At 35.7% G+C, this 13,026-nt stretch overlaps 1 protein-coding gene across 1 annotated transcript in view; it reads right to left on the bottom strand.

Moving 5' to 3' along the window:
- Positions 1-11,273, bottom strand: part of bbs12 (Bardet-Biedl syndrome 12) — a 47,030-nt gene extending 35,757 nt beyond the window's left edge. The window contains exon 1 of the mRNA XM_023328688.1: positions 11,176-11,273. The gene's annotated coding sequence lies outside the window, so the exon portion shown is untranslated. The remainder of the gene's footprint in view (positions 1-11,175) is intronic.
- Positions 11,274-13,026: the final 1,753 nt, after the last annotated feature.

Here is a 13,026-nt window from a genome sequence, read left to right as displayed (position 1 = left end):
TGACAACCTCTCAAGACAAGTGATGTCACGTTTGCATACGCTGCAGATTTTTTCATCAGCATGAGAAACCAAACCATTAGACCACCTGTTGTGCTCATTTTTTAACCAGTTCAGTGGATTTATAGTCACATCACGTTTACTACAGCACCTAAGAGCTCAACCAGAAATCTAAGATATACCATATGGGAGGCAATTAAGATTTGATCAATTTCAAAATGATATGTTAAGATGTGGAGTATAAAACTTTCAATTTTTTATCAAATCACTACCACATACACAGTCTGTGGTCACCTGGGTCACAGATTTGGGTTTTTTCCCCCAAGCAGGTGGTGAGGTAAGAAAGCACAATGATTAATAGGAAAAACTGAACTGTCCATGTCTTTTTATCAGCCCACCTGTTTTTCTCTACACTGCCCTATAAATAAGCAGCCTGTACAGGAGATGAGTACAAGCTACTGACAAAGAAAACTACAGCCATTCTTCATAAAAACTGCAGTGAAGTTAGTTCATCGATTAAACATGGAGAACTCTTTCAGAATTGCCATCTGGATGTTTCTTCTATTAGGATTTCTTCAAGCAAGGCCGGCTTTGGATGGGCTAATCAACGACTTTGGAGTCACCCTTCTAAGAAACGAGGTCTCATGTGTAAGTAAAAAGAAAAATTGTGTTTGATTTAGAAATATGTTTTCTAAGATAGGGTGTACATGATGTTTACGCCATACAATTGTGCACATACAACTTGGATATTGAATATATATTTTTTTTTTTTCCAGAGTGAAAATGTGACATTTGTATCTCCAGCAGTGAAGATAAAGAAGATGGTAGGATATTACCTGTTTATTTAAGAATGTGTAACTACTGCAGTCTGTCACTGTATTCTGTGTACTTTGACTTTAGAAGCAAAGCTGCCTGTCTCAATTTTCCATATATCTTTTGATGATTTTATTTAACAGGGAGACTGTCCAGGTAACCCCCTGACGGTCATGAAGGATGGACTGAAGCGGGCGCAGAAAGAATGTACAATCAGAAATGAGAGAGTTGACGGTACCCTGGATGTGTTGGAAGTGATTCAAATGTTCTATCCAACGGTGAGTCTTGACACATCGTGCTGCTTTCTAATCAACCTTAAAAATGTGCTGCCTAGTACTGAACTAGTTTTCTCTTCTGACAGGAAACCTCCTCATACTGCACAAGTCAAGAAGCAGGAAACTGGACGCAGTTTTTAACAGGCTGTGAAAGTCTCTTTCAACGTCTCAAGAGCAAACAGTGATTTGTCAAATGTTCTGACATTTTATACCATGCTGCACTAAAATATGACTGAATGTAAAAGTTAGAAACACTTCAAGAATTTAATTTATATTTGTTGAATGTTGTATTATTTAATATTTTACTAATGTGCTAAATTATTGTGCAAGGAATGCATATTTTTAAAATAAAGTGTTGGAATAACATGCAATATTGGATAGCTTTCAATTATTTCTCCATTTGCTAAGAAATGTTGAACTATGGTAAAATTCCCAAGAACAACATTAGTAAGTAAATAAAAATAAGATGAATTATCTAAAATGTCACAAACAGCTGTCCTTTCAGAGTCAATAGCTATAAAACAGTATTCATAACTAGGTCAGAATTTAGTTTCAATAAATGTGACTGTAGACTAAAATAGTGCTCAACATATGACCGCTATTCTTGTCTGAAGAGAATAGAAATCCAAATTTATGAATCCTAAATAATCATAAATAATTTAAAAAGTTATGAATGCTTCTTGGTTGATTTCCATTGCGATTTAAAACAGAAAGTTTTACAAAGTGCCACTCTGAGGGGACAAGCTGCTTTAATCAAAACTTGGTTATTTTCATAAAAGAGTCACAGTATCTTTGCAGTTTTCACTGCATGTAGGAAGCGAATACTGTAGGGGAAAGTTCACAAAATGTGCTTCAGTTTCTTACAGAAACATTCAAATCAGTCCACCACAGTACAATGACATTTCCATGGTTTATAATGGAAAAGTCCACAGCGTTTTCCTTTGATATTTCTTGAATGATACTTGACAAAGTCAAAGAGTGGAAATACTTTGACTAATTTCACCTTAGTAGTGCAATCAGCATCAACTTGCAGGAACATAAAACCACTGTTAGCCAACAAATAAACCTACGTTCTCAGTCCCAACATAATAAAGTACATTTACATGGCTATATGTTAACTAAAAAATACGTCAACGGTATTTTTCCCCCCACGTCCCATGCCCCAAAGAATCTCTTAAACTGATTGTGTGAGATAAGCAGCAAATAACACAAACAGCTGTCATTTTGAAAATATAGTATAGCTGCATCATGGACTGGAAAACAACTGAGAGAAAGACCAACATATGTTAGAGTTACTAAACCCACAAAAAAGATCTTACAACAAATAAAATCAGATCAAGCTTTACACCAGTTTTAAATTGTACAAATAATTGTAAACACTTTTCTTACACATTAAAAGTTTTTGGGAATAGATCTTTATGAAATGAAAAACAAACTCACATTTGGTCCTTGGTATTGGCTGTATAGATGGCAATACCAAGGCCAATTGGTGGCCAACTAGTGGCACCCAAGGGAGCGTCTTCACTGAATAACACACTCAGCTGATGCAACATAAGTATATAAAAAGATCTTTCAAGTCATTAAGTTTTTCTTTTCATAGTATCTTAATTTTATTGTGATTGCTTTTGCAAGAGTCAATGTTAACCTTTCCTAACATTTTTTTTCCCATACAATTCACTTTGGGTAAATATTGCTAGCGCCTATTTCTGCGTTACTTGAGTAAGCTGAAAATAATATTTAATTTGCAGCTTTTTAAAGTTTTGCTTATCTACCTGCTGATTTAAAAGTTTTGAATCAATGCTAGCTTTAACATAGTATTTTTCACCTGAAATGGCAGTAAACTCATTGTTGAATAGTCTCAGAGTTTGGCAGCTGAAGAGTTTTTGAAAAGCATCTCCTCTCTGAATAGGGCAAAGAAAGGCCACACCTAATACTTCCACATAAATCTGCTTTTATTACAATATCAATGCCATTTTGTATATTTTGCATCCTGCCAATGCAAACACACACACAGCCAAATGTTTTATTGTTTCAACTGTTAATTCACGTGGACTTGTTCCGCGTTATAAGAATGTAAGGTTGTCCGATTTTTTTTAGATGTAGTAATTAGTGTGCGACTCCTACAAGGTTTTATCTGTCACTCACAGGACAGATACAAGCAACAAAAATGTCAAACATGGACTAATCACGAGACTTCCGACAGCTTCCACTCACTGCAGCTTTATCTTACAAAACCACTGACTGACTCACTGCTATAAAGATGGATAGTTTGGGGAATAGTTGCTAACGGAAATAGAAGTTCTTAAACATTGATGAAACTAACAAAGCTAGTAAGAACATGAGTACATGTTACTTCAGATGCCACAATCTACTAAACTGGAGATCTAATTGGTAATCTTATTTGTTGTTTAAAAGGTGAAAAATCAGAATTTTATTCCCCGTTCAGTTCATGCATCAAAATGAATCAGTCATTTTGATGACTGATCAAAACTCAGATGGTGGGAAGACTGCATAGGCGTGGAGAAATACAATTTTTGACCATGTATGCCGTCTATTATTTGGAACAAAAGAAGAGATTGTAATGTGATTTTAGATTGTCAATTTTGTATTTGCATTTTTCTACATAAAGATTTTTTGCTAACTTCACGGTTTTGCACACGTCCTTTAGTTTAACAAAACTGCTTATCAAATGACACAGAAATGTTACCATTACACTTAACTTGAACTTCTTTCATGTAACAGGAAAACTGAACCAGTCCATGCTATAAAATGCTTAACGTTTAAAACACACAACATAAACTGACAAAGCCTAAGATCTCTCCCTGGTTCATTTCACCCATTTCAAACAGTTTTCTGAATCTCCATAGCCTGTCACAAAGTCCCCCAATAGACTGCTAGGGACAAATTCATTCGAATCAGTTGTGTTCAAGAAGCTAAACTACTCAAATAAGCAGCACCGTCCACCAAGACTGGAAATAGGAAGAAGAAGGATTGTTCTTTATTCCATGGTCAAAAGAAAATCGTACTTTTATTCAGAAATCAAATTCCCAGAAACTGGAGGAAGAGAAAAGAAACAGAATTTTCACATTTGATGAAACTCTCACTATGTTGTGATGATACAAAACAGATCATTTGTGAAAAAAAAAACAACAAAAAAAACATTTGTCTTCTCCCAGTGCTAATTAGAAACAACTAATCAGAGTCAGGAGGAAGGTCTTAGCACTGTCCATCACAATCTCATGTGGCGCTGCTCATCCTGTCCTCCCTCTCCTTAAGTTTCACGTAGCTAGAGACTGTTGTGAATGCTCAGGCTAGTTAGCATGGGCGCCGATAACTGTGGATAAGCCGTTTTCCTGTAATGGTAAGTTGCTTCTCTGCCATTAGCACATTGAACAGCGAGTACATGAGGATGACTGACAGTGCTAAGACCCTCCTCCTGGCTCTGATTGGCTAGTTTAGGTCGGGAGAGGACCATTTCTTCAGACAACAATAGTAGCTCAGTGAGGAGGTGGAAGAGATCAATCTTTTCACAGGTTGTCTGTCTCATAGCAAATTGTCACAACATGGTGACAGTTTAAATGATATTCCAAGTTATTGGGATGTGTCAGTATATAGGAAAGTAGGACATATACTAACCTAAACTCAACAATGCAGCCATTCAATATGTCTGATGAAAACACAATTTTCACATGATTAGAATTAGAGTTTACATAGACTGATCTAATCAAAAGTGAGATGATTTGGGGGAAAATCCTACTTCCTTGCTTACAAACCAAACAAATGTTGTCGCCTCTGCACAGCACAACTCTTTGATGTCATGAGCCATGACTCAACCTAGAAACATCTGTACAAGACCTTCTCTATTGCTTAAACACACACATACACACATGCATATACACACACACTTGCATATATATATATATATATATATATATATATATATATACACATACACACGCATGAGGCAACTTCTTTGAATGAGTTACATTACTCAACATACAACTTTTTGAAACATTTAAATTCTTATGTACTATTTGGATTGTAAATGCTCATTTACACCTGTGGTGTCATCTAAGCGTAGGCACAAGGAATATACCGCTAAAGGACAGATGTGGTCGGAACACACAAACCACAAATAAGTATCATGGATCAAGTGGAAACTCTAAAGGCAGAGATAAAAAGCGGCAATAAAATAAGTTCCACCGTGAACTCTATTAACATAGAAATGTTAATAAAATAACTGGCAATCAATTTTCAAAATGAAATACTGATTGCACTGCCAATACCACTGTTTTTCCTTAGTCACACACTTCAGATTTTACCAACAAAGACTTGGGTGTACAATTGCAGAAAGGTGATTAAAATGTCTGTTGACATGAGAAGTTATCATCATTCAGTTTCTTATAAACATCTGAATAACTGAGTTTATAAAGAAAGGAGAGAAAAATAATAATAAAAAAACAAGAAAACTAGTGACAGTCAACCTACTTTCATATTATCTTGAAGTAAAGTGCTATTCTACAACAGGCCACTGGAGGGATTTTACCATACTACAGCAGAACGGCAAAAAAAAAAATTCCAAGAGTCATCTAAAGGAAAAATAATGTTGTATGCTCTCGGTAATGCACAACTAATTCAGCCCACCCTTTCCACCACAAAGCCATATAAATGACAGCAACACAGGGGGTAAGTAAATCACTTTTACTAAACAACTTGCTTATCACACCGACAAGACTTCAATCTGAGCATGGAGAATTTCATGAGGATTGCATTTTGGATCTTTACCCTCTCTGTCACACTCTCTGATTGTCATCCAACTCTACCTAATATTATTTCTGATTTCAACATTAAATTCATGAAGAAATTAGCATGTGTAAGTATTTTCTTTCCAAATATTTTAAACATTTTTGTCCAATTTTGAACATCTGCTTATAAAATGTCATATATTCTTTTGTCTTCACAGGAAGAAAATGGAACATTTTACACTCCAGAATCAACAGATGTAAGATAATATTTTTACTCTGCAAAATAAATTATACATGAGTAAGAAACTAAAGCAAAATATAGCAAAAAGTGTGAGATTTAAAGAGGTCAGTAAAGAATATAAATTGACAAGTGAACATTTAAGTCATGTTGGGTACTCCCCTGCATGCGTGTAAGAGACCCAGCCTGAAGGCTTTGAGTTTTTATAAACCACATGTAAAGGTTCTCGAGTACAGGAAATGAGCTTGCCAGGTGTTGAATTTTCACACATCTGTGACTACTTGGTGACTTTACTGTGTGCAGCCACAAGTCCGCCTCAGTCAATACGGCAAAAGGACGCTAAACATTTCTCTCTCCCTGACAGGAGAAATGTTACAAGAGTGTACTGGAATGCATCTTTATAGAGTTGAATGGAACAGCTGCAGTGGAGTGTGAGGACCCAGAAGATCGCATTGGCGATGGACTTACCACTTTACAAAGGAAAATAGATACAATGACAAACGACCCAGTAAGTACAGCCTCTTCTGTGATGTGAAGTTGAATTTGATGGAGAGTTAAAAATTATACTTCTGACCAGACCTAACTGGACTTATTTTTGCTTTAGGCACCATCAAACCCCTCTGCATGTGCCTGTGAAAGGTGGCCTCAAAAGTCTTTCATCGAGTTTCTGGAAACGTATGAGTCTTTGCTTCAAAAAGAAAATGAAGCAGCTGCAAGAAGGTTTAAATAGACATTTTGGGGCTCATAAAGCCTGAGGAAATATTTGCACAACTGCTTCCCCATCAGTTTTAGTGGAATGAAACACTGCTGAAAAGCAGGAAGGAATGGACGCTTTCATAAAATAAGTGTTTTACAATTTATCTCAATGTCTTTTAACTTTAATAGAATTTAATCTATTTTGATTGATTCTTTCAATACTGCTCTTAATTTTTGTATATTTATAGCCATGTCACTGGATTGTGGAGATATTCTGAAACAATTTGTATAGCCTACAAGTTGACAGCTTATTCCTGTATTACTATATTTAAATCATTTATTTGCATGTCATTGTTGTGGTAAACTTCTAGGAAGTTCTCAGTTTGTTCATAAGAAACAACGAATGTATCTCAAGTAAAGTTTGTCGAGCTCTAAATCCTATTTATATATTTATTTATTTATGATATTTATGTTTGTTGTTGGTGCTCAAAACGTGATAATGGTGTAATTAAGATGTTCTACTTAATCTGTGAAATGCATTGCTGTGTGTATTAAAAAAAACTGTAAACTTTTAAAGGCAAATCTTCATTTACTTTTTGAAAAAGCCTAAAGATGTCTAATACTCAACTCAAATTTTGTTTTAGCACAACTGTCATAGCTGGAAATATTAATGTGGGGGAGGAGCAGGGGTGTGGGAGGATTTTTCCTTCGGTATTAAGAGTAACTAAATTAACCGAGCTGTCCACAAGAGGTTTGCGCACGGAAAACCAACTCAGTCATTGTGAATAATTTCAGCATTACTTTCTGTACATTCCCACGGTGCTCAACAGTTATAGTTATAGAAAGTAAAACAATATTGCCATCAAAGATAAAATAAAGTCTATTAACTGAACTTAACAGAAGACATTAATATTCATATGTCTACACAAGTAATTTTGTATTGTATGATTGATGGGAGGATGTTTACGTGACAGCTGCATGTGCTCCTTTTGATCAGATCAATATGCATCAAAATGTAATAGCAAACCACCCACCAGGTAAAGAAAATGTTAAAATATTAATTTAAGAGAGGACTACTAGAGAAGTTGGCTAATTAAAGAGCAAGAGTTGATGCTGGCAACATAAAGAGAACTGCATTTACAGAAAAGAGTTTGTTTCCACTGCTTTGGCATTTTTCAAGCCCAACTTGTCTTTAATACTGAGATTATTTTTGAGAAGCCACAACAAACTTAGTTGCAAAAATAGATGACATTTTTAGGGGAATTTTCTAAAACGTTTTAGTTGCCCTCTCTCTCATTCACTACAGGGATGTTCCATATATGGAGAATACACACATTGGTTCCAATGACGAAGCAATCATCTTTAGACTTAGTGAAATTACATTGGATGTTGTAGGTGATGAACTCTATTTTTGAACTCATCAGGTGTTCTATGCTGCATAAAGATCGAATGACTGTGATCAAAAAGCTGAACATGACATCTGTGCTTGCTGCTCTGAAGCCAAAATTATAAAGTCTTGGCACATCAACTCAGTCAAAATCGCACACCATCTCCTGACGTGTAAAGATTTTTTTCCAATTATCAAAGTTTTATTTCTATCTATGTTCAAATTATTGGTTTTAGTGGAACAAAGGGGGGTTAGTTGGTTTGACTAACAGACTGTCGAATTTCTCACTGATGGGTCTGATGTGTATTTGTTACCTTGGTAGCTACTTATCTTCATAGAACACATAATATGTCATTCAGCCTGTACAAAACTAAATGTTACAGCCAGTTTTCAATGTTTTATTTAAATGTAAATTGTAATTTAATCATTTAAACACTCACAACAAACAAACTAATGATTTCTGTCACATGGAGACATGACAGTATGCAATAGTTTATTGAGAAGAGTATTGCTCAAAAAAAAAAATTTTGTGGGATCTAAATATATTACTGTGGTGTGAAAATCTGCTTCCTGATTTTCTTTTTTTTTTGCCATGTTTGTCACACTTCACTGTTTCAGAACATCAAACCAATTGAAATGCTAGTCACGTAAACAAAATGCAGTTTTTAACTTGCATTTTGCATTAAAGGGAAATAATACAAACCTATATGGCCCTTTGTCAAAAAGTGATTGGCCTTCCCTGTTCACTGCTAAAACAAATGTTTATCACATCAGAGTACACCGTCTCTGGCCACACCCACACCTGATTACTGCCACACCTGTTCGTAATAAAGATATCACTGAACCAGGACCTGCATGACAATGTGAAGTACACCAAAAGATCATCAAAAACTACAAATCATGGCAAGATCCAAATAAATTCAGGAACAGATGAGAAAGTAATTCAGATCTTGAAAGGGCAATAAAGACATTTCTAAAGCTCTGGGACTCCAGTGAACTAGTGAGAGCCATTATCCACACATGGTTCACATATGGTGAAAACATGGAGCGGTGTTTACCAAAAGTTACCCCAAGAGTTCAGCACATCCAAGAGGTCACAAAAGACCCCACAATAATACCTTCCCTCTGCTAAGGTCAGAGTTCATTCCTCCACCTATAGAAAGAGACTGGGTAATGATGAAACCCACTGCAGAGCAAAACAAACATTAAGGATCGACTACAGCTCTTTAAATTGGCTTGACGTTCCCCTTAAGTGTGACAAACATGGAAAAAAACACTTTTTCACAGCACTGTATGTAGTCCTAGAGCAAATCCAGACAAGAAAAAAATGCTTAAAACAGTTTGCAAACAGACAAGGGCAGACTGAAACGACCATATTGGATTTCCAAGCACCAACTACAAATCTTGCCAAGACCTGCAAAACTGTTGCATCATCCACAACTACCAAGCAGACAAACTTACAATGGGTGCAGAAGAACCAGTAAGCCACACTATGACTAAGTGATCCAAAAACATTAATCCATGATGAATGTGGAAACATGTATAACACACTACAGGACATCCAGGAACGAGTTGCCACAGCAGATATAGAGAAAAAAGATTTAAATTACACTGATAAAAATTGTGATTTTCACTTTTTTTGTTTTGAAAAAAAAAAAAATATATATATATATATATATGTATTTATTTTGTTTTTGTAATACTTGTACAGCTGTTGAAAAAGAAATGCTCCTCTGGCCATTTACTTTAAAGGATGTTTGTAAGCATGCTTCTTGAGGGGAAAAAAAGTTACTTTCTCTTTACTAATAAGATTACGGTAATCAACAAGCAGTGCAGTTTTGTTTGCAATTTGTGCACACTCAGCAGAAAATGCATTATCCAATGTGAAAGCAAAATAACATATTTCAGAACCACAAGCCACTGAACTTTGATAACTTTAAAGATTAATATTGCTGAAAGTTTGTTGGTAGTGTACGAAAAATGTGAAATCTTTTTACTTTTTACTAAACACACCTAAGCTCAGAAAATTGCATGGGTCCAGTTATTCAAAACAATGCCCATTTAGAAATTTGGCAAGTGTTTTTATTATATATTATTTTATTCACTGATAAAATTATACTTTCCTGACATAAAAATGTAAGAAGCCATTGCTGTGCCAGTTTAGTTATTAGTCCTGAGAGCTATTTACAAGAATTCAGACCACACTTCTGTACAGCACAGCATTTACAGCTTTAAAGACCTTAGTTCGATTTTTTTTCCACTGTGTGACCACATCAAACGAGTTGCATATCCTGTTTATCTCTAAACCTACTATTATCACCTCAGTGACTCAGTGATCACAAAAATGTGTAGTGTAATTGCAAACACTGTAGTTTAACTGTCTTACTTTTGTTGGGAGTTCCAGAAAGATATACCATTATAGCTCTAGATAAACACTACAACAGGTCACATGCTGAGAATGTAATGCAGATTGTTTCTTATATATGTATATAAACACCGACCTAGCTGACAAAGGTCTGCTAAAGAAACAGTGGTATAAGTTTGAAAAAATGGTATAAGTTTGCTTTCTGTTATTTTGGAATAACTTTTCCTCTCACAAAGCACACAACCGTTACTACCTGCAAAATAATTGCATTTTCTTATATTGAAAAATAATAAAAATAAGCACTGACTAATGCAGGAATACTAATTTGCATGCAAACAGTCTATGAAGTGGATTAAAATGTCCAATTGCTTAATTAAAGGTCTAATTGAGTTTTAAATGTTGTTACAAAAAAGCTGCATAAGTGTCTGCACAACAGAAACCAAAATAGATCATTTGGCATAAGCTCAGAGTACCTACTTAAGTCAAGTGAATCCTTACTACTAAGTGCACTGAAACATATTAACACTCCAAACAAGCAACAAATATCAGGTGCTCTCCAAGAAATAACATTTCTTTATAAACATAAACCACACTTTTTTAAGTAAAGACAACAACTCATCAAGTCACAGGTGAAGAAATCTTTTTGTTGCTATACATACGATTGAAAGGACTGATCACTGGGCACACATTCCCTGCATCCTATGGTGACTCCATCGCTTGCCAGGTCAAGTAGGAATGCACAGCTCTCCATTCACAAGGCTGCAGCCAGACATTTTAACATAAATGATGCGCAGAGCTGCATATACAGGAAACCAGAGCATTTCCTGTATATGTATATAAAAAAAGAAAATGGTGAGAAAGCTTAAGAGCACAGGCAGAGTGACAGGTCAACAGGTTTCAACTGACGTGAAAAAATAATTCAGAATTTCATTCTTGTAGATAAAGCATCAATGAAGTGCAACATGAACTGCTAACATTCTCTTTCAATATTATAATAAACTTGCACATGGTGCAACTGACCATCAACTTTACAATTGTCAAAGGCCATATAATTTGCATATCAAGTGCTGAAAACGTTGGCTTATGCACCTTCTAGTAGCAAAAAATAAAAAAGTTACACTACCTCTAATGACGCAAAACATGCTGCACGGTGTTTGTTCTAGATGTCCCAACTCTGTGCAAATTGAGTCATTTACATACCAGCTACTAGTCAGTATGAGTATTCATTCAAGTTCAAGCCAGGCTGTCAGTGGTCTTGAACTTAATTCCTCGGGGGCCATAGTCCTGCAACTTCTAGATGTGTCTCAATAGCATGCACTTAAGCTATTGAGTGCATGCTATAGCTTGCACTCAATAGCAAGCTATATGAGCTTTGCTCATTAGCAAAGCTCATTAGCTTTGCTAATGAGCTAATATTGGAGCCAGATGTGCTGATGCAGAGATACATCTAAGAGTTGCAGGACACCCGTTCCCCAGAACTGGAGCCTTTTGACTATTGCTTTAGACTGATTGTCAGTGGCAGACATGTTACAGTAAGGCGTTCAAAGACAACGTGCAGTAGACATATACTGTACACTATATGAACCAATGCTTGATTGGGGCTAAGAATATTGTTCTGCTGAGGTGATAAAGAAGCCAAGGTTGCTTCAATAGTGGCCTTCAAACTGTCTGCATTGGTGATTCTACTGCTTCAAAGTCCATGAGTCACAGTGATACCATGGTTATGCAGGTTTGGTATATTTGGCAGAGTGGGCTGGGACCAAGTCCTGCTGGAAAATCAAATCAGCATAAAGCTCTTCCGCAGAGAAGTATTAACTCTTCTAAAATGTTCTGGCAAACAGCTCCTCTTACTATACACCGGATAAAACACAAGGCCGAGGCCAGCAGATGAAATAAATCTACAATTCATCAATGACCATAGAAACTTCCCTCCTATGCGTCATTATTTATCCAGACTCTAGATTTATGAAATGAAAAATGTATTCAATCTAAAAAAAAAATAAAATAAAATGTCCTCAAAGCCATGTAGCAGTTGATGTGCCGACTCCAGTCACAGTACATTCCTCTTGAATTGCTACTAATCTCTTAAATGAGCTTCGCTTCACAAAACCTTCAAGGCTGAGGTGATCCCTGATTCTTCATCTTTTTCTGCCACATATTTTTCTTCCATGCAGTATACTATACTATAATTCGATGCAGCATTTTGAAAAGCCAACTTCTTTAGTAACAACCTTTTGTGGCTAAGCCTCTTTGTGTAGGAAGTTTAAGTCATGGTCTACTGGACAGCTGCCATGTGACCAGTCCTTTTCTATGATTATGTTGGCCTTAAAATATTTTTTTGAATCTTTTTTCGGTGTAATATAATTATTTTCAGAGAAACTTAATTGCAAGCTTCGATTAGGTACACCCCATAATCATCAAAATTGACAGAAATTCTTGAAGTATGGACCACTGTGTGCAAAAAATATATAAACTCAACACATACGTTTTATAACATGCATTTTGTTTTA

This window comes from Xiphophorus maculatus, chromosome 23 (assembly GCF_002775205.1).
Source record: "Xiphophorus maculatus strain JP 163 A chromosome 23, X_maculatus-5.0-male, whole genome shotgun sequence".
NCBI lineage: Eukaryota > Metazoa > Chordata > Actinopteri > Cyprinodontiformes > Poeciliidae > Xiphophorus > Xiphophorus maculatus.
The sequence above is the reverse complement of the archived record's forward strand: the minus strand, read 5'-3'. Positions and strand labels throughout refer to the sequence as shown.